This window comes from Triticum urartu, chromosome 4A (assembly GCF_056163025.1).
Source record: "Triticum urartu cultivar PI428250 chromosome 4A, HENAU_Tu73, whole genome shotgun sequence".
In the NCBI taxonomy this organism is placed as follows: domain Eukaryota; kingdom Viridiplantae; phylum Streptophyta; class Magnoliopsida; order Poales; family Poaceae; genus Triticum; species Triticum urartu.
Window position 1 is genome coordinate 199331702 of NC_141876.1, and position 27132 is coordinate 199358833.

The window sequence follows — 27132 nt, forward strand, 5'->3', positions numbered from 1 at the left end:
CACCGTAAGAATTGAAAACGAACGAAGTAAAAGGGAAGAATCACCGGTAAGAATTAGCAAATAACGAAGATGCTTGAGAGAATTTAGATCCATGAGAACGAAGAGATCATGACTGATTAGAGGATATTTGAATGATGCATCGGTAAGATTTAGAGAAAGAGAGCTGAAAGCTGAGAATGAATACTTCTGAGGTGGTGGCCTTCAGAGAAACAAACTGAAAAGACTCTTGAATTGCTCCGGATGGGTGAAAAGAATTTCCACAATCGAAAAATAATTATGAGAGGATGGCACGAAGCTAGAGCCATGAATCTCTGAGAGAGCGGATAGATATGGAGGAAAAGTCTTCTTTGGTCTTCAAAACCTGAGAATGACGACGAGAAACACCAACAAGAATTATTGAAGCACTCCGGAATGAAGAATGTTAAAGTAGAGCCAACGATGAAAAGTAATTGAGAGATCTTGGAGAAACACATCTGACTGATGAAAAATTCATTCTTACGTCACACTTCAAAAAGAATTTGATGGTAGCTCCGGGAAAATAGAAGAGTCAGGTAAGATCCTGGGAAAAGACCTGTGGGTTAGAGCCCACTCAAGAGAAACACCGTTGAACGATTTAAAAGAGAGGTTGCCCCAGTTGAATTAAATGACTTGAATGAGATAACAACCTCGAAAGATCTTGAATGAAAGCATAGTGGAAAACACAAATCTTCGAGATATCTTGAGCACTACGGAACAATAAATAGCGAGAAGTGGAATGATGATGAGGTGCACCGGCATGAGAAGGTATTTGCAACGAGGAAAGGATATAATTGGCAAAGCTTGAATTGAATTCATCGGATAAAAGAGTACGAAGAATGATGAACTAGAAGCTCCATTAGCATCTTCCTGAGAATCACCGTATAAGAACATTGATGGAAAAGAATGGAGAGACTTCATATGAATAAAAGGATACTTGATTAAGAATTCCGAGTCCTCGAAGAAAAAAGGGTGGGTGGGCGGGAAAACAAAGGCAACTTGGAGACGAATGAAACAAACACCGTTGAGAAGACTTGAGTTGATCTTGCGGATGTTGAAATGATTGGATCCACTTGAAGAGAAACCCGCCGGTTGAAAAGGATTGGCATGATGATCTCGATTATCGAAAAGGATTAGTATTTACATAGAAATATGAGAACACCACTTAGGAAAGGTATGGAATCAACATTTGACTTTGAAGCAACTCGAATACCACAAGTCAAAACAAAAACAAAGGGTTGGCTTGCAGAATAAGCCGGAACAAACATATGATAGAGATTTCGTCCGAAGTTTTCGTGGTGGGGCCTACACGGGCTCGATCGTACAGCACCATCATGTACAAGGCAGTGCACATGACATACGAAGCATCCCTGAGTCGGCATAGCCAAGGACTCTTTGAGATGCAAAGAGGCCACTGTAAAACCGACCGTGAATAGGCGGACCACTAGACGTCGAACCCCAATTTCATATCATACATCTGTCGGAAAGATATCCTAAAAGCTACTTGAATTCCCACTTATAAACTCCTGAAACTTTCCAGTTATGCAATCAGGTGTTGGGGATACAGGGGAAGCATAATTTCTCACCCAAAACTAGCAAATCCTATATCCAGCTGTATCCATCCTTCAACACATAACCAAGAAACTTTCGGAAAATCGTCTACCTCAACCTTCGAAAAGCATCCGTTATACGAGTTATGGAAATACTACCGAACTCCCGCCCCAGTACTGGGTGGCGTCGAGGTTATCTCACCAACAACTGCATAAAAGAGATTTTCGATGTCGGCGAAACTAATCTCAGGTATTCCAAAACTGCAACGATAAAATTGTGACGACAACACCTCAGAGCTCAACTCCCCGGGACACTGCCACAACCCCTAAATGTTAGGAGGCACCAAGAATAATGTTCTCATCACAAAACCATCAGAACGATTCCAAGATACCCGCGTGATCCTAAATTTTTTTAGTGAAATTTGAGAAGAGAAGAGTCAAAACTCTACGTCAGGATGCCTCAGCAGAGCGACGAAGGGACTGAGGAGTAAAAAGAATTCCTAACTCTCCGATATATATAATCCTAAATGACTCAAAACATTTCTAGACTCAATAACGCTAGCGATTCGATCAAGCAGGGGGCTCCTAAGGTCGGGGAAGGCTCTGATACCAACTTGTAACGCCCTCGATGCGGCTATATCTCCCACGTGTCGAAGCACGACTTAGAGGCATAACCGCATTGAAAGCAATGTCGCAAGTGAGGTAATCTTCGGAAACAACCCATGTAATACAATAAGGGAAAAGATACATAGTTGGCTTACAATCGCCACTTCACACAATTACATGAATAAAGCATTACATCATCCAGATACAATCAAGGTCCGACTACGGAACCAAAATAAAAGAAGACTACCCCACATGCTACACAGATCCCCGATCGACCCCAACTAGGCTGCACGACTGATCAACTAGAACGGAACAACATAAAGGACAAGATCTTCATCGAGCTCCTCCTTGAGCTTGGTTGCGTCATCTACACAGTTCAACGGCACCTGCAAGCTGGTTTTGGAAGTATCTGTGAGTCACGGGGAGTCAGCAATCTCACACCCTTGCGATCAAGACTATTTAAGCTTATAGGTAAGGTAAAGGTATGAGGTGGAGCTGCAGCAAGCGACTAGCATATTTGGTAGCTAACATACGCAAATGAGAGCGAGAAGAGAGAGCAAAGGCACGGTCGAACAACTATGATCAAGAAGTGATCCTAGAACAACCTACGTCAAACATTACTCCAACACCATGTTCACTTCCTGGACCCCGCCAAGAAGAGACCATCACGGCAACACACGCGGTTGATGTATTTTAATTAAGGTCAACTTCAGGTTTTCTACAACCGGACATTAACAAATTCCCATCTGCCCATAACCACGGGCACGACTTTTAAAAGTTCAAATCCCTGCAGGGGTGTCCCAACTTAGCCCATCACAAGCTCTCACGGTCAACGAAGGATATTCCTTCTAGCGGGAAGACCCGATCAGACTCGGAATCCCGGTTACAAGACATTTCGACAATGGTAAAACAAGACCAGCAAAGCCACCCGAATGTGTCGACAAATCCCGATAGGAGCTGCACATATCTCGTTCTCAGGGCACACCGGATTGTCCAAACTTCCGGTAGGCCAGCCCAGAGTTGCCCCTGGTGGCCACCGGCGGCTGACAAGTTGGACCAACACTCAGAGGAGCACTGGCTCGGGGGTTTAAATAAAGATGACCCTTGGGCAGGCCTACCCAAGGGAAAGAAAAGGATAGGTGGCGAATGGTAAAACCAATGTTGGGCCTTGCTGGAAGAGTTTTATTCAAGGCGAACTGTCAAGGGGTTCCCATTATAACCCAACCGCGTAAGGAATGCAAAATCCGGGAACATAACACCGATATGACGGAAACTAGGGGCGGCAAGAGTGGAACAAAACACCAGGCATAAGGATGAGCCTTCCACCCTTTACCAAGTATATAGATGCATTAATTAGATAAGAGATATTGTGATATCCAAACAAGTAAACATGTTCCAACAAGGAACAACATCCCCATGTTCCAACAAGGAAGAAACTTCAATCTTCACCTGCATCTAACAACGCTATAGGAGGGGCTGAGCAAAGCGGTAACATAGCCAAACAACGGTTTGCTAGGACAAGGTGGGTTAGAGGCTTGGTTCAACAATATGGGAGGCATGATAAGCAAGTGGTAGGTATCGCAGCATAGGCATAGCAATAGAGCGAGCAACTAGCAAGCAAAGATAGAAGTGATTTCGAGGGTATGGTCATCTTGCCTGAGATCCCGCAAGGAAGAAGAACGAGTCCATGACGAAGACCAACGGACGAAGTCGAATGGATCCTCACAAACACGACGTTATCAGAACCGGCCCGAAGAAGCAACACCGGAAAGAAGCAAACACCTAGTAAACATCCACCACATAAGCATGACATGATGCACAACCAAATATGATGCATGTCCGGATTAATGAGGCATGGCATGGCAAAGTGCACAAGCAATACTACAAATTAAGTGGAGCTCAATATGCAACGGAGTTGCATATTGACGAAACACCACGTGACTTATTTAGTTCTCTCCCGTTTATGCACTGAACAATATTAAATGTTGGTTAGCATGGCAAGAGGTGAAGCATATGAAAGCTACCTATCTAGGCAAGTTTAAATGAGGCCGGAACAACAAGCAACAAGTCCGGAAAATCCCCATATGCATGTTTTAGGTTTGGTAGTGTTCTTCCCTAAACCATATTTTAGAGTTATTAAACATGCAAAGTAATGCCACCATGTTAAACTAGGAATTTTTCTACCCCATTTACATATAAAGTTTGTTAGGTTTGGAGCTACGGTTATTTACTTATGAAATAAATCATTTCAGCATGTCATTTATGCAAATTAATGCAAACAGCAATTTTAAATATTTTAACATGGATGAAAGTTGAATGTTGTGAAACTAGATAAAATTCTAAGCATATTTCATATATAATTATTTTAAACCGATGCATGGACGATGAATTACAATATGCATGAAGTGTAGGGGGCTTCCTTTAAAACTGGTTTTTCTTTGGAAAAATAGGAAAAACGCTCTATGGAAAAAAACATGAAACGGGCCAAAACTTCTGGCCCGACAGAGCCCAAGGGGCTGAAGGGGAGGTCTCACCATGGGCTTGGCCCATGAGTTGGAGGGGAGGCCGCCGGGCCTGGTGCGGCTATGACCCAGCCGACGCTCGCGGTCAACGGGGACTGGATCAAGCAAGGGAGCTGGGGCTATGCGTGTATGACGGTGGGGCCCTATTGTCAGTGGCACACGGAAATTAAAAGGCCAGGCCAAAATATATGCAGAGCCTAGGATTCGATCTCTGGCCTCCAGACTAGAACAAAGAGGCGCTAACCACTGGGCCATAGGAGTCTTTGTGATGAATAAGAAGAACGGCCAAAATTGAAACATGTAGGCTGGCGGATCCTATACAAGAGAAAGAAAAGGGCGCAGCTATGTGGTGCTCACGACGGAGCATAGCAGATGCAAACCATGGCTCGCCGGGTAGGGTACAACGCATGCGGGAGGATTCCACGCGTGTGCGGCCACCCGGCTGTAGGTGCAGCGAAGTGGGGGCGTGCTGTAGCGTGTGGGTGCTACGCGTGTGCAAAAGAACTCAGAGCTCAAGGCCATGGCATATAGGATTCAGACGGCAGATGCAGACATGGCTGGGCGAAAGGCCCTTGGGCGTGCAACCATGCGCATGGGCGTGTGGAAAACCTGTGAGGGTGCAGCCGTGTGTGCGCTGGCGCTCTGTGCTAGATGCGACTGGAGGCGGACAGAGAACTAGACATTCTGTTTCGTCTGCACGGCGAGAGCGCGGCGACGGGTCTTCGAACAAGAGCAGAACGATGCTACGATGATGGAACCGACAGGGTAACGAGCCTAGGAGGAGCGGCTGCTCACCTAGGTCCCGTAGGACAAGATGTGGTGCAGTGAGGGCGAGGATGCATTGATTGGCGGGGCTTCGAGTCCATGACGAAGAGGAAGACAAAGGCGACGACGACGTAGTGGAGGCGACCTAGGTCGGGTAAGAAGTCTGAACGGACGTAGTCGACATCGAAGAACAAGATGGACATGCCGAAGGCGACTGTGATGGCCTCCGACCACACAGGCATCGGCGAAGCTCTCGTTGGTGCTCTCTGTTCTCTGGATCTTGAGGAAGAAGGAGGAACAGGGGAAGGGAAAGAGGTGGTGGCAGCGAGAGAGGAAGAGGGAAACCCTAGGAGGGCTCAGACGCCAAGAGGGGTTGAAAAGGGGTGCGGTCGCGGCTGGCTCGGCCACCGTGGCCATGTGCCCTCGCTCCTGAAGTTTTACTGTGAGAGAAAAGGGATCGGGAGGAGGAAGAAAAACAGGGGAAGGAGAGACTGCAGGTGGGGCCTCAACGGGTGTCCAACATGGATTCACCACGGGAGAGTGAAGGAGGCTGCGAAAGGAGAGTTGGGCCGGGCTGCTGCTGCGCTAGGCTGCTCCTGCTGCTGTTGTTGGGCTCTCTCTCTTGCTACACTTCCTTTCCTTCCCTTTTCTTCAGATAGAAAACTTGGGAGAAAAGAAAGACAAGGGAAGATATGGAATTTGGCAGGGATGAAGATATTTATGGAGTCCTAGAAATATGCACAATTTTAGTAAACTGGTCTGGATATTTTTAAGGGTATAAAAATAATTCAAGTTTGAATTAGATTCGAACTTGAGCCATTTTTGAACCCAACCAAATCAACTCCAAAATGAAAGATATTTTACAGAGAGGTATAAGGCATGGAGTATGATCATCAGGAAATAAATGAACATTAATGGAGGGGGGAATAATGTCACTTGCAAAAACATGAAGGGAGAAGGAAGGGAGAGATGATGATACATGGGCATGGCTGGAGAGAGGGATAGCAAGGGCTGATGCACACACAACACGAAAGTAACATGTAACATAAGGATGAGTGTAATGCATATGATGCTCATGGCAACAACATGAATGACCAAAAGCAATATGACAAGAGATAGGCATGGCAAAACAAACAAGGATGGCATAATGCAATATAATAAACGATGAACATGATGCAAGAAGTAAAATATGACAAGGCACTCAACAAACATGCAACAACGAATAACTGGAGGACACCTGGCACATCGGTCACGGGGCGTCATAGCATGTCTCAGCGCAACATGACCATTGGAGCAAACTGAGACGATGCAGATCAGTCATGATAGCACAAAGCGTGCGGTTGTGTTTGGTTGCATTATCATCTCAACATAGTTGTTCACTCTTTGTGCATGCTCATCTCAGCACCCCTATTCATGCATGCTCCTAGTGTATTTGTGTTAACCTAGTGTGGACTCATGTACCCCTCATGCACTCTACCAGACACACAAAAGTGGGTTGAGAAGGGAACTTTTGCTCCCATGCACCCCTCATACACCCTACCTAACACAGATTCATGATTCATATGGTTCCTGTTTGGTGGAGTACTGTAGCACCATACATTCGGTGCACTGTAGACCTAGTTCTGTTAACATTGATCTCACCGTTCATTCTTGACCGGAGAGTCAAAAAAGAGGCATATTATAGTATTGTTCATATTTGACATGCGCATAACATGTCAATGGATGTCAATCCTCCGGATGCACCCTTCCGGAGTGGCTGCCGCCTCTATCCCTTGATTCTACTTCTCCGGTTGCCTTGTCTGCTAAAAGCAATGCACCACAGTATGTCTGTACACCGAGGTACCACCCAGGACCATATTCACGAATAGTAGCCGCTACGTAATCCAAAAATCTGTTGAAACACTCACAACCATATCACTCACCACATATTTATTTATAATCAATTAGAGTACTAGACATCATTTTTCTTGTCTTATCTTCCTACACCAGCAACAAGATTATAGTATTGACATATGAACCACTTCACATGCCTAGTGGTAGGAGTACTAGTAGTGTAAGTTCAAGTGGCTACCGTGTTTCACACTCCTCAATCGTAAGAGTGGAAACACTTGTTGTAATCATTTCTTCTAGAAATTGTGGACACGCTCTACCGCGTAGGTCCTCCTCCATGGTCATCGGGAACCTTACTACTCACTTTCGCCGACATGTGGGACAACTAGCATCAGGGTCCACTTGCCATGCACTAAATTACTCCGTACTAGAGTGCACAACCGCATGGTATACTTCCCCGGTCGTAGCGCCGCAGTAATGCCCAATGAGCCATCAAATCACAAAACTCCACCATTGCAGCAGTAAGTTGGATGAACGAAGCAACCATCATTTCACTCTTCTCTGTCATCTTCCTCCCTTGAAGAAAACCCCAACACAAACTAAGGCATAGCCTAGTGGTGGGAAGGGGCTGATGCCTTCCCACCCACCCAGGTTCAAGGCATGGTACTTGCAATTTGGGTTTGTTGCACCAATTATACTATAGGGGGTTCCCTTACAGTCTTTCTGTCAAAAAAAGAAAACCCCAACACGCTTCTCCCTCGTCTTGTTCCTCATTTCTTCAAGGAAACCCCAACGCGTTTTTGCCATTATTCTTCCCTCCCAAAGAAGGAAACATGAGTGCATCAATGGTGTTGCTTCTAGCCAAGGCTCCGTCATCTTTTGCAACCCCGCGACCGATCCTAACTCCCTCTCTGTTTTTCTTTTGGGTTTGTGATTATGGTTTTCTTTCCTTTTATTTCTATCTAATAGTTTCTTGCTGGGCCCTAGAGCACCTACCAGAGTGATGTATATGGCTCTGTCCAGAACCGTCGAGGCTCGAGGTACGAAGAAGCGCAAGCACCCTGCCGAGACATCAGACAAGCTCAAGGACATTGCCCTATCGAAGGACCCCTCTCTGGGATACCTCGTTAAGCAAGTCCATGTAATATCTCTTCTTGATGATCTTTTTGGCGATCTTGATCGTGTTTTTCATCTAACTTGCAATGTGATTGCTATCATGTTAGGTTTGTGTAATGTACATGCAATACTAGTAGTAGAACTTTCTGGGCGACCTTGCATGTGGTTTTTGTGTGCCAAATGATGGCTCTAAATGGCTGTTTTGACTAAAACACATGAGAGGTTGACATACATATGATTTTCAGACATAACATTGATTTCTTATAGATTACTTTCAACTACTTTATGAACATCAATGCTAGCTGTAGGAAATGCAAGATTTAATATCTCATGCCTTGGAAGAGAATATAGTAGCCTCAGTAACTTGTGTTATGGATATTGCTAGTAATCCCTCTGTTCACCAATATAAGATGTTCTAATTTTTTGTGTATCTCATATAGACATGTTTTAGTGTATTTGTTCAGTCATTTCTGCGTGTATATGTAGTCTTATATGGAGAAAATATCAAAAATCATCTTATATTTGTGAACTGAGATAGTAATAAAATATTTGGTTTTTGTCTAAATTATAAATAGGTCTACTATGGATATGAAGTTCTCGGAGTGATGTCATGTGAACTAGAAAACCTGAGGATGTGTGCTACTAAACTATCCAGCTGTTGTGTCCTTGTGGCAACATGTCGTGAACAAGTGTTTTCCTGTCGCATTATTGCTAGGCGTGTACTCGAGGGTGTACTTCACCACAATAATTTCCTAGTTGTTCCTTCGATTACGAAGGGTGTGTAAAACCTCCCGACAAATCTGATGCGGACTATCTTCATTGTCATGTTTATGAGTGGAAAGACCACTCTGTTAGGTTCCCCAAGGTTGACGAGATGACGAAGGTGCCGGTAGACATCTCTCACAAAGTCCATGGCCTGGTCAGTTATTTGGGGCACATCTCGTTGGTTGGTGGCAAGAAATAGTCTGTAGAGCTTAATTAGTGCAACTTTGCTTGTCTGTAGTAAGTAATATTGTTTAGTACTTGACTTGTGTGTGTGAACCCTGTATGGTTTAGTAGTGACACTTTTGTTGTGTGGTGAATACTGAGAACAGTCTATGTTAATGATTGTCCACTCAATTCACTCCATATATTTCGAAGTATCCAGATCATTTTTTTGTGAGGATGGTGGGAGTATATATCAATTATGGTTACACTCTAATATAAGTATGCATTGCAGGGTTTATCGCACCAACTGGGATTTCCAATCCCATGGATGTTGGAGCCCAGCATGCCACCCGTAATTGGCGATCAACCTTCAATTTAGAACTTGAACATAGTGATATCATCGTAAGGATTCACTCATGTCACATCAAGTAAATCTCATTGATTTACTGTCATGTTTCTTACTTTTGCGGCAATTTTATGATGTAGGATTTGCCAAGTCACATTCTTTACGGAATAAACCACTTAGTTTGTTCTATGATAGTTATTTTAGCAGGTTTGTCGGGACCCCGATCCTAACTCACACCAATCTAGCATGTAACACATCATACCACTTTGTAGCCTCATGCATGGTTACCCACGGCTGCCACCTTACCTAGGTCGGGACCGTTTGCACCTTTTGGCTCACGTATATGGTAGTGTCGATAGCATCCATATGACAAAGAACCCAGGCCGACATGACTAGTCGTAAACCCAACATTGCAGAAACATAAAGGGTCAAGCATCCGTAACCCGTCAATGAACGTGTCGGTCATCAACGTATGAACCCAAAGTCCTAGCAAGCTACAAGGACTTAAAGGAACAACACGTGACATTTCCCCGAAGGGACAGACATAGGAACAAAGAAGGATACATGCCGCCAACCTAAGTGTTCCGGAGCAGTAGCGAACTACAATGGCTTAGTGGAAGCACTAGGAGACATTTCCCCATAAGGAGGCTACAAGAATAAACAACTAGGTGTTGGACCCCGCATATAGCAATACACATTACATGTATGTATAACATGCATGATATGTGTAGATACAACATGGCATCACAACATAACTCAACAACTCATATAGATAAAGGCCCGGAAGAGCCAACATAGCATTATATTACAAACAGGGGTCACATGACCCAGCATACAGAGCATACAAGCAACGGAAGAATAACATGTTTGAGTACAGACAACTACAAATGAAAAGGGTTGAGAAACCTGACTATCTACAAGACCTTCCCAAGGGTACAAGATTGTAGCTGAGGTAACAAGCTAATCGTCGAAGTCCAAGTGGAACTACTAGTGAGACAGAAGTCTCCTCTGCAAAACATAAAGTAAGCAAATGTGAGTACAAATATAGTCAGCAAGATTTACATCAGAACTAACTACTTATGCATCGGTATCACCAAAGGGGTGGTGGAGTTTAACTATAGCAAGCCACCTTTGACTCGGTGTCTATCCTATACTACGACTACCAGTATTTCTTTGAGGTCAAAGATCGCACATGAGGCCACATATTCACCATTTCAATACACCACTATGGATCTGCTCCCGTCTCCCTACTAGAAGGCCATCCATAGCACTCACGCTTATCTTGCGCATTCTAAAGTATCCAGTTCCAGTTATCTATGAACCATATAAGCATTCCAAGTAGTCCATATCCGAGGACGCGACTAATCAAATAGATCATGTTAACCCTGCTGGGGTGTACTTATTCACACATGCTCTCACCACTTACCACTATTACATGTTATGTATCTCGGTAACCTTCAAGCGGAAGACTAGGGAGGGTGTTGGAACGACCTGACTAACCATGCAAGATACTAGTCCAGGTTTATCACCAATCTGAGGCCGAAGCAGCAAAGGAAGTCCAGCCGAAGTTTCCATCACGACCCCAAACGATGTGAGCAGGGTTCCCAGGCCCACCATCCGGGTGCCATTTGGTACACCGTGCCACTACACCTAGTCTGTCCCAAGCCCACCTATACCGGGTGCCACTTGGTAGACTACTGGCACTACCTACAAACACCAGAAACTAGTTGCAACTCCTAGATAGAGATCGAGGCAATTAATAAGTCGAGAGGGGCACTCAAGCATTCCAATGTGTGGTAGTAACTGTCTTGGATCACAAACACGGAACTCAATTCCTGAGGATGGTCCCAATGAGACAACCCACCATGCACTCCTACATGGCCTCTCATCGCTACCTTTACCAAATCGTGTTCACACACTTAGCTCTCGGAAGTAGGACATGTTCACCACCGTTTCAATCCATCCCGGATGAATGAGACCTGACACAACTCTAAGCATGGCAGGCATAACAAACAAGCATGAATGAGTAGGCACATCATGGCTCAAACAACTCCTACTCATGCTAGTGGTTTTTAATTATTTACTATGGTAAAGACAGGTCATGTAGAGGAAAGGGGTTCAACTACCGCAACATGTAACAGTTGAGTCGTTCTTGTCCTAATACAATAAAAGAGAGCAAGAGCGAGGGAGTGGGATTGTATCAGAATACTCAAAGGGGGTTCGCTTGCTTGGCACTACTGAAGATAATACTGTTCTCCATTAGTGACATCGATCTCAACGTCTGAATCATCTGCTACCAAGAGGAGATAAACATCGACAACGGGGAAGGAAAACAATCAATGCAATATAAAAAAATGATCCATGATAATGACCTGGCAACATGCTGTGATTTGAGATAATGCAATTTTCTAAAGGCTTAAATGAAGTTGATTTGAACCAAGGGATCAAATTCAAACTACATATAAGACATTTAAAATGTCATTTGTTCAATTGTCATATACAATGCATGCAAGTTGTTGAAACATGCATGGAAACGCCATAAACAGATTCTTCATATTTTTCTAATAATTTTTCATATATAAATTATTTCATTTGGAGTTACGATTGAATTTCTATCAATTTTTGAAGTTTTGAACTTTTTTGGAATTCCAGGTTATTTTAATTAGACTAAACCCAAAAAATACATTACTGTGTCACCTCCACGTCAAGGTAACGTCAGTGGTCAACTGACCTAGTCAAGGTCAAACCGGACCTACAGGGCCCATATGTCGGTGTCACTATGTTAACTAGGGATTAGATTAAACTAAACTAAAGGTTAACAGGGGCTGGGCCCTGCATGTCATTTACCCGGAGGTCAATTAGTTTAGTGTTAATTAGTGGCTAGGCCTTATTAAGCCTGCGCCATGTGTGTTTAGTGGGGGTCGAGGATATTCAACATTGCTTGTTTCATTGTCATCGAGCAAAAGAAATTTGGATGCAGCTTGGCCTAAAGGAAGCAGTACATAGGGCGGTAGTTGATGATAGATCCGGATCAATTACCATGGAAATACTGATGAAATTACCGGATGGATCAGCTGAAATCCCAAATGCCGAGTTGGTAGCCGTCGCTGCATGGTACATCTGGTGGCAACGTCGTCAACGTGTCAAGGGTATTGAGGTTCAAACACCAGAAAGGACAGCTTTGTCGATCATGGTCCTAGCGACTAATTATATCAGGTCAGTATCACCTAAAATGCCAAGCAGAAAGGATGGTTTCATGTGGAAGAAACCAAGTCATGGTGTGGTCAAAATAAATGTGGATGCATCGTTTCATGGAGATATTTTGTCAGGTGCTTCAGGAGCCATAGCTTGTGTTGACAAAGGAGATTTTATTCCTGCTGCAAATTGGTTTATCCCACACATACAAGACGTTGATGCTGCTGAACTTACTGCTATCAGGAATGGTCTTTTTTTAGCGGCTAGCATCGGGTGCAATTTAGTCGAAGTTGAATCAGATTTCTTATTCACTGTGGACACCTTGAACTCCATGGATTGTTTGGGTCCTCATGTGGCAATAGTGGCTGATTGCAATTAGCTAGCGATGGACTTCGGAGGCATTTCTTACAAGAATTGCTACCGTGAGGAAAAACAAGTGGCGGATGAGTTAGCAAAGAATGCTTTTGTTAGCAGATCCTCTAGTTCTTGGGAATCTGTGATTCCAGATTTTATTTCTCAATCTCTTGTAAACGACATGTCTTTTATTTGAGAAATAAAGTGTTTTACCCATCAAAAAAAAGCCAGCGCCATGTCAGCGAGTCTGATTAAGCCGGCAGTGACTTTCCCGCACGGTGGAGGTTTGCCGGAATTGCTCCTTCAGAAACCATTTGTTGCACAGATCGTCTCTGTGGGTTGCTGGCAGACATGCGCATCCAACGGAGATGGCGGCATGCACTAGGGCAGCTGGAATCGAGGCCGGCGACGAGCTAGGTGGCGGCATGATCTCGGGCTTGCATAGCTACAGAGTTTTGGGGTGCTAGCGAGTGTTGTAACCGACCAGGAGGCATCTCTAGATTACCAGGAGCACAACGGGTGGCAGGGCAGGATGGATCGAGCTCGGTGGCAAGGTGCACGACGGCAATGGCGGATGGCGAGCTTCGGCCCAAGGGGAACTATGCCTAGAGGGCGTGTGGGCAACAGAAGGAGGGGGAGAAGGAGGCAGAGCTCACAGGGGGTCAATTGGAGGGCCCATCACTCGACAGGGATATCAGAGGTGGCGAACGGGCGCCCGCGATCTCGTCCGTTCTAGGTTGTAGAAGAGGGTGATGCAGACGCTGCGGTGCATCCCCTGTTGCATGGGTCATCAAGGAGGAAGACAGAGACACGACGGTTCTCCTGGACACGCTGGATGGACAAGGGAGGGCCGATGGCCACGGTGAACGGCATAGGTCGCGACGAGCTCCGCTTAGTGTTGCTCGAGGGAGGGGGAATATGAGGGAGAGGCATGGGAGAGAGTGGGAGAGTGACCTGGGGGTTGTGTGGCGCTCGTAGGCATGTCGAGGCAGCGGCGGGAAGCAGGAGGTGGAGGGCGTGTTCCCGCGCATGTCGAACACACGCCCTCGTGCCTTCTGGGACGAGGTTGACGACGACTGGCGCTGAGGTGGTGCGCTGGGCCGGCTCCATTAGGGGGGTGTTTGGTTCCCTGTGTTGCATGAGGCTCGCATCCACCATGCAAGATATGGGTTGTTTGGTAAGATGTATGGGCCCTTCAGCCTAGCCCGGAGGATGCAAAAAGAGGCCTCTCAACCAGGCTAAGGGAAAATGCAGGATTCCTGCGTATCTCTCGTGCAAGCTCGTTTCTCTGGTCTTGTTCGTCTCCCTTCTACCTCTTCGTCAAGCGCCGCCGCCAGGATAGCTCCCCCTGTATCCCCATCGACCAAGTGTTGCCCCATTCCTCTTTGTCAAGCACCACCACCTCCGTTCTGCACAATAAGCGCCGGCGCCGCCCTCTACCAAGCGTCGCCACCGCCCACCAAGAGAAACCGTCGTCGCTAGTTCTTGCCTCCGAGTGGCGCCGGAGGGAGGAACACCATGTTTGCTCATGGTTCCCTCGACCAAGCGCGACCGCCGTCGTTGCCCTTGTCAAGTGAGTCCGTCTTCCTTCGCCTCCAGCAAGCGCCGCTCCACACGGCGGATCCTGGTGCCGCAAGCAAGGATCCAACTATCTGGAACGACCGAATCACATCGCTTCATGCTGCTGCATGCTCCTCCTTCCGCATAATTTTCAGCAACATTCAGAAGAAATCCACCTCATACAGCCATCATATACACAGGGAACCAAAACTAACTTGGCTCTACTTTGCATCAGCTAAACCTGGACGTGGTCAAGCAGGTTCCCCCGTGCAAAGCAGTCGAAAGCCACCCAGGCAACCAAACATGCCCTAGGCCACCACGTAAGTGGCTGGTAGGTAAGGTTTTCTACTCTTTTTTATTTTCTTTTTTGTTTTGTTTTTATTTTTTTCACTGTTTTAAATTCAAACAAGATTCGAAACGAGTGACAACTTCTCTGAAATATTTTTGTGTTGCTAGATTGACTTTTTGAAAGCACATAGGACACCTCAGGGGCACTTGAAGTTATATTCTAATTATATGAATATAATTCAAATTCAAATAGCATTTGATTTAAATTCAAAGTCCCAAGATTAAATCCTTGAAGATGTTCAATATTTTTGGTTTGGACCAAAACCCTTGCCAAAATTATCAAACATAAATGAAGGGATTTTTGGAAACATTGAATGAGATTTTTGGGTTCTTTGCCCTTATTGTTCCTGAGGCTCAGAATAATCCTCAACTCAAATTCCTTTGAATTTAACGTGATACATGGATGCTGATGCAAGGACATGTAAGGACTAAGCTTGGGTTGTGACAACTCTACCAAAGCTGTCAGGACCCTGATCCTACACACAGATCTAACATGTAACACATCATATCACTTTGTGGCCTCATGCATGGTAACCCACGGCTGCCACCTTACCTGTGTCGGGACCTCTAACATGTAACACATCATAGTGTCACTAGAATCCATATGAAAGAGAACCCGGCCCGACATGACTAGTCGTAAACTCAAGGTGGCACAAACTTACAGGGACATGCATACGTAACCCAGCAATGAACGTGTAGGTCATCAACGTATGAAACCCAAGTCGTAGAAAGCTACAAGGACTTAAAGGAACAACACATGACATTTCCCCAAAGTGACGGACACAGGAACAAAGAAGGATACATGCCGGCCAACCTAAGTGTTCCGGAGCAGTAGCGAACTACCATGGCTCAGTGGAAGTACCAGGAGACTGTCACATCCCTAGTTCTGGTCTTCCTAGTGCTAGCATCTGGTGTTGCATCATGTTTACATCTCCTAGAAAGTTGAAATGGGGATGACAGAAACCCCTAGCACCATTTAAACCAACTAGGGTTTAATAAAATCCTTTTCAATGAACCTGAAATGCCCTTCTAAAATTTTCATCATCTTTGCCTTGGTCTAGAACCTTTGACAAAAATGGTGCACAATTTTCTAGGACAGCATAAGGTCACTTGATTAAATCATACTCTATTTGCATTTGGGCATTTAAATACTATAAAATATTTTAAATGTCCAAATAATCATAAACTAAAATGTTTACTGTTGGAAATATTCCAAACAGTGGGCATGAGAAGTTTCATGATTTTGGAGTTAGTTTTAGTATTTTTAATACAGCTCTAAAGTTGCAGAAAAATAGAAAATAGAAACAAATTAATAAAGAGAGAGAGTGTGGACTTACCTGACATGGCCCACCTAGCGGCCCAGCTTCGGCCTAGCAATGTAGAGGGCCCAGCCCACCTTCTCACCGCGTCTTCAACCTCTGCGAGTAGGCAGAGGCATGTCGACGCGCGCGCGCCCGAACTCCACCTCCTGCTTTCTCCTTGCCCTGCCTCTGCACCACATGAACGGCCTCGACCCCCTCTGCCTCTCCCCTCACTCTGTAGCTCTCTCCCTCTCCTCTAGATCCCTCTCCGCAGCCCCACCGAACACGCCATTTCCGCCGCTCACCGTTACCGCGGCCACCTGTAACCACACGCGTCACCGACGAGTCTCCAAGCTTCTATGTGTCGTCCTCGACCTCCTCGATGAGATACGCAATGTCGGGCGCCCCCGAACATTGTCGACACTGCCGTCTTCAACCCTCGGCTCCCCAGATCACCTGCAACGCCCCGATGTCATTCGACCTCCTACGAGTCCGCTGATACGCGTGCTGCAACCGATGTGAGCTCCATCGTCATTTACCCCTCCTCCCCATGCCTCTCGATCAACGTAGCTGCCGTTTCGACCGAAGCCGAAGCCCACCGCCGACCAACCATGTCACCGCTGTGGCCACCGTCACCTAGAGCCGCAACCGAGCGTGCCACCTTGCTCAGCATGTTCCCAGGAGTCGACGGCGACCACCCGCGGCTCCTACCATTCTTTGTAACGTCGATTAGCTCGACGCCCGAACGCTGGCCACCGCACTTGCCATTGTCGTTGTTGTTTTAGGCCACCTCCGGTGAAGCTGAGGGCACCACCAGATATGTGCGAGCTCCAGCTACTCATGGATGGGCTCCGCCGTTGGTTTGGTCGCCGGAGAAGCAATCCCGGGTACCACCGCCGCGTATGACCTCGCCGGCGACCAGTCATCCGTGGGTTTGACCCCAGTTGACCGGGGGTTCGACTCCCATGACTCACTGATGTATGGGCCCAGGCCCCTAATTAATCTGGATGTAGGATTAAGTTAGTGCTAATTAACTCTGTTAATTAGTCCAAACACTGACATGTGGGACCGCCCTGATTATCTCCAGATTAGGATTAGTTCTAACCCTATACACCCTATTAACTGGCTGTGTCACTAACCAGTGGTCTCCATAGGTCAGGTTAGACCCGGACCGGTCTGTTGACCTGATGACATCATAGTGACGCAGTTAACCATTTTCTGGATTAAAAATAATCCAGGAAATTCCAGAAAAAAGTTAAAACTTCTAAAAATCATAGAAAACAATCTATAACTCAGATTGAAAAGATTTATATATGAAAAATGATCAGAAAAATCCAATCTATCGATCTGTACCCTTTTCATGCATGCTATAACAAGTTATAGCTTCTGTTTAGGACAAATCATATAAATGGCATTTGAATATCCACATATGGAGTTTGAATTTGAATCTTGTATTCAAACCAACTTCATTTAATATGTTGCTAGTTGCATTAGCTCAAATCACAGCATATTGACATGTCATGATCATGCATCATATTGTGCATTGCATTGATTGTGTTCCTTCTCTGTTGCCAGTATTTGTCCCCTCTCAGTAGACGAGGTTCCGACGATGAGTTCGATGACACCGATGAAGAGCTATATTATCTTCAGAAGTGCCAGGCAAGCAAAAACCCCTTGTTCATTCTGATACAACCCCACTCTCTCGCTCCTGCTCTCTTTTACTGCATTAGGACAACAACGATTCAACTGTTACATGCTACGGTAGTTGAACCCCTTTCCTCTGCATCACCTGTCATTGCGACAATAAATAGATGAAACCCACTAGCATGATTAGGAGTTGTTTGAGCCTTGATGTGCCTACTCATTCTTGTTTGTTGTCATGCCTGCTACTGCTTAGAGTTGAGTCAGTTCTGATTCATCGGGGATGAATTGGAAAGTTGTGAACATGTCCTACTGTTGAGGGATAAGTGTGTGAACATGATTTGGTAAAGGTAGCGGTGAGAGGCCATGTAGGAGTGCATGGTGGGTTGTCTCATTGAAACCGTCCTCAGGAACTGAGTTCTGTGTTTGTGATCCATGAAAAGCTACTACCACACATTTCGATCCTTAATTGACTCTCTCGACTTATTAATTGCCTTGATCTCTGTCCAGGAGTTGCAACTAGTTTCTGGTGTTTGTAGGATATGTGTTGGAGGCCGTGCGTAGCGCTGACCCTAGGGCTGGGCTATGATGCGGTAGATACACCATGGATCGGTGTACCGAGTCGCCCGTTTGGTGCCTCGAGCGACACCCCGGGCGGATCTCCTTGCGGATGGAACCTGAATAGGCGATAAACCTGGACTAGAGACTTGTGTGGTTAGTCAGGTCGTGGACGACAGCCTCGCCAGGCCTCCACTTGAAGGTTGCCGAGATACATGACGAGTACATGGCGGTAAGTGTCGAGAACGTGTGTGAAGAAGTACATCCTTGCAGGGTTAACATCATCTATTCGAATAGCCGCGTCTGCAGTAAAGGACCTCTGGGTTGCCTATACAGTTCATAGACAAGTGAAAGTGGATACTCTAAAATGCGCAAGATAAGCATGAGTGCAATAGATGGCCTTCTCGTAGGGAGACGAGAGAGGATCCATAGTGGTGTATTGATATGATGAATATTTGGACTCGTGTGCGACACCTCAAAAGAGTTACTTGCAGACGTAGTTCAGGATAGCCACTGAGTCAAAGCTGGCTTCCTGCAGTTAAACCCAACCATCCCTTTGTTGATACTGATGCATATGTAGTTAGTTCTTATGTAAGTCTTGCTGGGTACATTTGTACTCACGTTTGCTTAATTTATTTATTTTCCAGAGAGACTTCAATCTCACTATTAGTTCCGCGTGGAATTCGGCATTTAGCTTGTTACCTCAACTACGATCTTGCGCCCTCGGTAGGATCTTGTAAATAGTTAGGCTTCTCGGCCTTTTTCATTTGTAGTTGTCTGTACTCAGACAAGTTAAGCTTCCGCGTGTGCTTGTTTCTTGTATGCTCTGTATGTGGGCTCATGAGACCCATGTTCGTAATACTTGGCTCCTCGGAGCCTAATGAATAAATACTTTGAGTTGTACAGTTTTGTTGTGATGCCATGTTGTATTTGCACATATCGAGCATATTGTGTGTATGATTTGAAATTCTTGGTATGTGTGGGATCCGACAACCTAGTTATCTATCCTTGGTAGCCTCTCTTATGGGGAAATGTAGTCTAGTGCTTCCACTAAGCTATGGTAGTCTGCCTGCTACAACCCAGAATCCCAGAGTCCTGCTAGCCCAGTTGCTACAGCCCGAATTCACTCACTGATGACTGACACGTTCGTTGATGGGTCATGTATGCTTGTCCCTATAAGTTAGTGCCACTCTGGGTTCATGACTAGTCATGTCGGCCCGGGTTCTCTGTCATATGGATGCTAGCTACACTATCATATACGTGAGCCAAAAGGTGCAAACGGTCCCGACCCAGGTAAGGTGGCACCCGCGGGAATACCGTGCGTGAGGCCACAATGCGATATGATGTGTTACAAGCTAGATCGATGTGGCTTAGGATCGGGGTCCTGACAGCTTTGGTATCAGAGCCTGACTGCCTGTAGAATTACCAAGCCAAACTAGTCGAAGTCGTGTCTAGAAATGCTTTAGTTATATAAGGGAATTGATTGTGGAAGGGAAGGTAAGGCTCTTTTTACTCCTTTACCTAATGCCCTTCTGATCTGAGCCATCCTCTTCTTTCTTACGTGGGTTAAAGACTAGGATCTCATCTCTCTATCAAGTTCACATGTTACTAATCCGTAGAATCTTAGGATTGTTGGTTCCAGGCCTCAGTTCAGTTTCTACTACTTTTAGTATGTTGTTACTTGAACCAGAACCATAATATGATGTTGTTAAGTGACTATGCAAATACTTGTGAATGTCTCAAATCTTTTTCTGAGCATTTACAGCCGTTATGTTGTCCGTGTTATCCCAGTTTTCTAAATAGTCTGATGCATTTGCAAAATTCCTTCTTTCCGTTCCTGATGTTTCTTTGGGCAGATTAAGCGCACTAAATAGTCTGTTGAGGTAATCCATTGCCTTGACATATATGTTGGAGCTAGTATTATGACCCTAGGCATCCTAGAGAACCACCAGTAATTTAGCAATGCTTTATATTCCTAGTGTGATGATTCTGGCCATCATTCTCGAAAGCATCCCGTGATGTTATTAGTTAGTAGGTATTCCATTCCTGGGTCATTGAACCCAAGATTCACTCCACTTACTTCCTGTTGGTAGTGTTGATCGTTCCTTCAGGATATTAGTAACCTTTGCGATAGTCCTCGAGGTCCGTGGTACATCGTTCTTCCAATACCATGAACCAATATGGCAGGAGCTCTCTTGAACCAAAGGATCACAACTAGAGTGCTCCTAATGAGTTCTCCATTCTACATTATGACTCTGCCAGTTCTACCTTTCGGCATGGGTTTCCCGGAAGAAATAAGTTGAGCTTGCTCGACCTACTAACCTATGCATCCACAACTCAGAAAGTTATATGTTCCTTTGAGTTGTCCCTCTTCACCTATATTCCGACCTCTTTCTATCAATTGATAGTCAGGACTAGTTGTGCATTCGTGTTAGCGATGCCTATTATTCTTGTGGTCCGTCAAGCCATTCTATTCCGGAATGACTAAGAGAAACTAACTCCAGTACCTCTTCCATCTCTAGGATTGGGTCAAACAATTGTATTCCGCAGATTGATGTCTACTACACAACGTTCTTCTTGTAGACGTTGTTGGGCCTCCAAGTGCAGAGGTTTGTAGGGCCTCCAAGTGGATGACCTAAGGTTTATCAATCCATAGGACGCGTAGGATGAAGATGGTCTCTCTCAAGCAACCCTGCAACCAAATAACAAAGAGTCTCTTGTGTCCCCAACACACCCAATATAGTGGTAAATTGTATAGGTGCACTAGTTCGGCGAAGAGATGGTGAAACAAGTGGTATATGGATAGTAGATAATAGTTTTTGTAATCTGAAAATATAAAAACAGCAAGGTAACAAGTGATAAAAGTGAGCGTAAACGGTATTGCAATGTGTGGAAATAAGGCCTACGGTTCATACTTTCACTAGTGTAAGTCCTCTCAACAATAATATCATAATTGGATCACATAATTATCCCTCAACATGCAACAAATAGTCACTCCAAAGTCACTAATAGCGGAGAACGAACGAAGAGATTATGGTAGGGTACGAAACCACCTCAAAGTTATTCTTTCCAATCAATCCGTTGGGCTATTCCTATAAGTGTCACAAACAGCCCTAGAGTTCGTACTAGAATAACACCTTAAGACACAAATCAACCAAAACCCTAATGTCATCTAAATACTCCAATGTCACCTCAAGTATCCGTGGGTATGATTATACGATATGCATCACACAATCTTAGATTCATCTATTCAACCAACACAAAGGACCTCAAAGAGTGCCCCAAAGTTCCTGCCGGAGAATCACGATGAAAACGTGTGCCAACCCCTATGCATAGAATCATGGGCAGAACCCGCCAGTTGATCACCAAAACATACATCAAGTGAATCACGTGATATCCCATTGTCACCACAGATATCCCCGGCAAGACATACATTAAGTGTTCTCAAATCTTTAAAGACTCAATCCGATAATATAACTTCAAAGGGGAAACTCAGTTCATTACAAGAGAGAAGAGGGGGAGGAGAAACATAAGATCCAACTATAATAGCAAAGCTCGCGATACATCAAGATCGTATCACCTCAAGAACACGAGAGAGAGAGATCAAACACATAGCTACTGGTGCATACCCTCAGCCCCGAGGGAGAACTACTCCCTCCTCGTCATGGAGAGCACCGGGATGATGAAGTTGGCCACCGGAGAAGGATTGCCCCCTCTGGCAGGGTGCCGGAACGGGTCTAGATTGGTTTTCGGTGGCTACGGAGGCTTCTGGCGGCGGAACTCCCGATCTATCGTGCTCACGGATGTTTTTAGGGTATATGGAGATATATAGGCGGAAGAAGTACGTTAGGGGGGCCACGAGGGGCTCACGAGGGTGGAGGGCGTGTCCAGGGGGGTGGGCGCGCCCCCCTGCCTCGTGACCTCCTCGCAGATCCCCTGATGTGCACTCCAAGTCTTCTGGGCTTCTTTCCTTCCAAAAATGAGTTCCGTGAAGTTTCAGGTCAATTGGACTCCGTTTGATTTTCCTTTTCTTCGGAACCCTAAAACAGGGTAAAAACAGAAACTGGCACTGGGCTCTGGGTTAATAGGTTAGTCCCAACAATGACATAAAAGTGTATAATAAAGCCCATAGACATTCAAAACAGTAGATAATATAGCATGGAGCAATCAAAAATTATAGATACGTTGGAGATGTATCAGCATCCCCAAGCTTAATTCCTGCTCGTCCTCGAGTAGGTAAATGATAAAAACAGAATTTTTAATGCGGAGTGCTACTTGGCATAATTTCAATGTAAATCTTCTTAATTGTGGTATGGATATTCAGATCCATAAGATTCAAGGCAAAAGTTCATATTGACATAAAAATGATAATACTTCAAGCATACTAACTAAGCAATTATGTCTTCTCAAAATAACATGGCCAAAGAAAGCTATCCCTACAAAATCATATAGTCTGGCTATGCTCCATCTTCACCGCACAACATATTCAAATCATGCACAACCCTGATGACAAGCCAAGCATTTGTTTCATACTTTTGATGTTCTCAAACTTTTTCAATCTTCACGCAATATATGAGCGTGAACCATGGATATAACACTATAGGAGGAATAGAACGGTGGTTGTGGAGAAGACAAAAAGGAGAAGATAGTCTCACATCAACTAGGCGTATCAACGGGCTATGGAGATGCCCATCAATAGATATCAATGTGAGTGAGTAGGGATTGCCATGCAACGGATGCACTAGAGCCATAAGTGTATGAAAGCTCAAAAAGAAACTAAGTGGGTGTGCATCCAACTCGCTTGCTAACGAAGACCTAGGGCATTTTGAGGAAGTCCATCATTGGAATATACAAGCCAAGTTCTATAATGAAAGATTCCCACTAGTATATGAAAGTGACAACATAGGAGACTCTCTATCATGAAGATCATGGTGCTACTTTGAAGCACAAGTGTGGTAAAAGGATAGTAGCATTGTCCCTTCTCTCTTTTTCTCTCATTTTTTTATTTGGGCCTTTCTCTTTTTTTATGGCCTCTTTTCTCTTTTTATTTTGTTTGGGCTTCTTTGGCCTCTTTTATTTATTTTTTGTCCGGAGTCTCATCCCGACTTGTGGGGGAATCATAGTCTCCATCATCCTTTCCTCATGGGGACAATGCTCTAATAATGACGATCATCACACTTTTATTTTTCTTACAACTCAACAATTACAACTTGATACTTAGAACCAAATATGACTCTATATGAATGCCTCCGGCGGTGTACGGGGATATGCAATGAATCAAGAGTGACATGTATGAAAGAATTATGAACTGTGCCTTTGCCACAAATACTATGTCAACTACATGATCATGCAAAGCAATATGACAATGATGGGGTGTGTCATAGTAACAGAACGGTGGAAAGTTGCATGGAAATATATCTTGGAATGGCTATGGAAATGCCATAATAGGTAGGTATGGTGGCTGTTTTGAGGAAGGTATATGGTGGGTTTAAGGTACCGGCGAAAGTTGCGCGGTACAAGAGAGGCTAGCAATGGTGGAAGGGTGAGAGTGCGTATAATCCATGGACTCAACATTAGTCATAAAGAACTCACATACTTATTGCAAAAATCTATTAGTTATCGAAACAAAGTACTACGTGCATGCTCCTAGGGGGATAAATTGGTAGGAAAAGACCATCGCTCGTCCCCGACCGCCACTCATAAGGAAGACAATCAATAAATAAATCATGCTCCGACTTCATCACATAAAGGTTCACCATACATGCATGCTACGGGAATCACAAACATCAACACAAGTATTTCTTGACAACTACTCAACTAGAATGACTCTAATATCACCATCTTCATATCTCAAAACAATCATCAAGTATCAAACTTCTCATAGTATTCAATTCAATCATAAGAAAGTTTTATTATTAATCTTGCATACCAAGCATATTAGGATTTTAAGAAAATTACCATGCTATTAAGACTCTCAAAATAATCTAAGTGAAGCATGAGATTTCATCGATTTCTTCAAAATAAAACTACCACCATGCTCTAAAAGATATAAGTGAAGCACTAGAGCAAATGACAAACTACTCCGAAAGATATAAGTGAAGATCAATGAGTAGTTGAATAATTATGCAACTATGTGAAGACTCTCTAACATTTAAGATTTTCAGATCTTGGTATTCTATTCAAACAGAAAGCAAAGCAAAATAAAATGACATTCTAAGAATGGAAAACATCATATGAAGAAGCAAAAACTTAGGATCAACTGAAACTAACCGATAATTGTTGAAGAAGAAAGGTGGGATGCCAACTGGGGCATCCCCAAGCTTAGATGCTGGAGACTTCTTGAAATATTATCTTGGGGTGCCTTGGGCATCCCCAAGCTTGAGCTTTTGTGTCTCCTTAATTCCTCTCATATCAAGGTCTCCCTAAATCTCAAAAGCTTCATCCACACAAAACTCAACAAGGACTCGTGAGATAAGTTAGTATAAACCATTGCCAAAACCTTATCATACTCTACTGTAGCAAATCACTAAAATTATTATTCAACATTTCATACTAAATGCCTCTGCATATTTAATAGTCCTATCCTCAAATAGAATCATCAAAGAAGCAAACATATGCAAACAATGCAAACATAACAGCAATCTGCCTAAACAGGATAGTCTGTAAAGAATGCAGAAACACCCATACTTCCCTAGCTCCAAAAATTATGAAATAAAATTCCCGCTGTATTAAATTTATCATAGCTTAATATGAAAAAAAATTCAGCATTTTATCACATTCTGTTTTTCTAGGGAATTATTGCAACAGCGGTAAACTTTCTGTTTTCAAACAGCAACATGTATACTTATAACATAGGCATAGTAAAGGATATAAATGCCACTTTTATTGAAATAAAAGATGCAAAACATTATTATAAATAACAGCAAGCAAATTCTTAACAAAATAAATTGACGCTCCAAGCAAAACACATATCATGTGGTGAATAAAAATATAGCTCCAAGTAAAGTTACCGATGAACGAAGACGAAAGAGGGGATGCCTTCCGGGGCATCCCCAAGCTTAGGCTCTTGGATATCCTTGAATATTACCTTTGGGTGCCTTGGGCATCCCCAAGCTTAGGCTCTTGCCACTCCTTATTCCATAGTCCATCGAATCCTTACCCTAAACTTGAAAACTTCACAACACAAAACTTAACAGAAAACTCGTAAGCTCAGTTAGCGAAAGAAAACAAAACACCACTTCAAGGTACTGTAATGAACTCATTATTTATTTATATTGGTGTAAAACCTACTGTATTCCAACTTATCTATGGTCTATAAACTATTTTACTAGCCATAGATTCATCAAAATAAGCAAGCAACACAACGAAAACAGAATCTATCAAAAAACAGAATAGTCTGTAGTAATCTGGATCAAACGTATACTTACGGAACTCATAAAATTCTCAAATAAATTGCTGGACCTGTGGAATTTATCTATTAATCATCTTAAAAAATAATTAACTAAATATCACTCTCCAAATAAAAATGGCAGCAATTCTCGTGAGCGCTAATGTTTCTGTTTTTTACCGCATGATCAACAAGACTCTTCCCAAGTCTTCCCAAAGGTTCTACTTGGCACAAACACTAATTAAAAGCATAAAACCACATCCAAACAGAGGCTAGATGAATTATTTGTTACTAAACAGAAACAAAAAGCATTGAATAAAGATAAAGTTGGGTTGCCTCCCAACAAGCGCTATCGTTTAACGCCCCTAGCTAGGCATAATGATTTCAATGATGCTCACATAAAAGATAAGAATTGTAACATAAAGAGAGCATCTTGAAGAATATGACTAGCACATTTAAGTCTAACCCACTTTATATGCATAAGGATTTTGTGAGCAAACAATTTATGGGAACAATAATCAACTAGCATAGGAAGGCAAAACAAGCATAACTTCAAAATTTTAAGCACATAGAGAGGAAACTTGATATTATTGCAATTCCTACAAGCATATGTTCCTCCCTCATAATAATTTTCAGTAGCATAATGAATGAATTCAACAATATAACCAGCACCTAAAGCATTCTTTTCATGGTCTACAAGCACAGAAATTTTATTACTCTCCACATAAGCAAAATTCTTCTCATGAATAATAGTGGGAGCAAACTCAACAAAATAATTATCATGTGAGGCATAATCCAATTGAAAACTAAAATCATGATGACAATTTTCATGGTTATCATTATTCTTTAAAGAATACGTGTCATCACAATAATCATCATAGATAGGAGGCATGCTTTCGTCATAGTAAATTTGCTCATCAAAGCTTGGGGGACAAAAATATCATCTTCATCAAACATAGCTTCCCCAAGCTTGTGGCTTTGCATATCATTAGCATCATAGATATTCAAGGAATTCATACTAACAACATTGCAATCATGCTCATCATTCAAATATTTAGTGCCAAACATTTTATAGATTTCTTCTTCTAGCACTTGAGCACAATTATCGGAA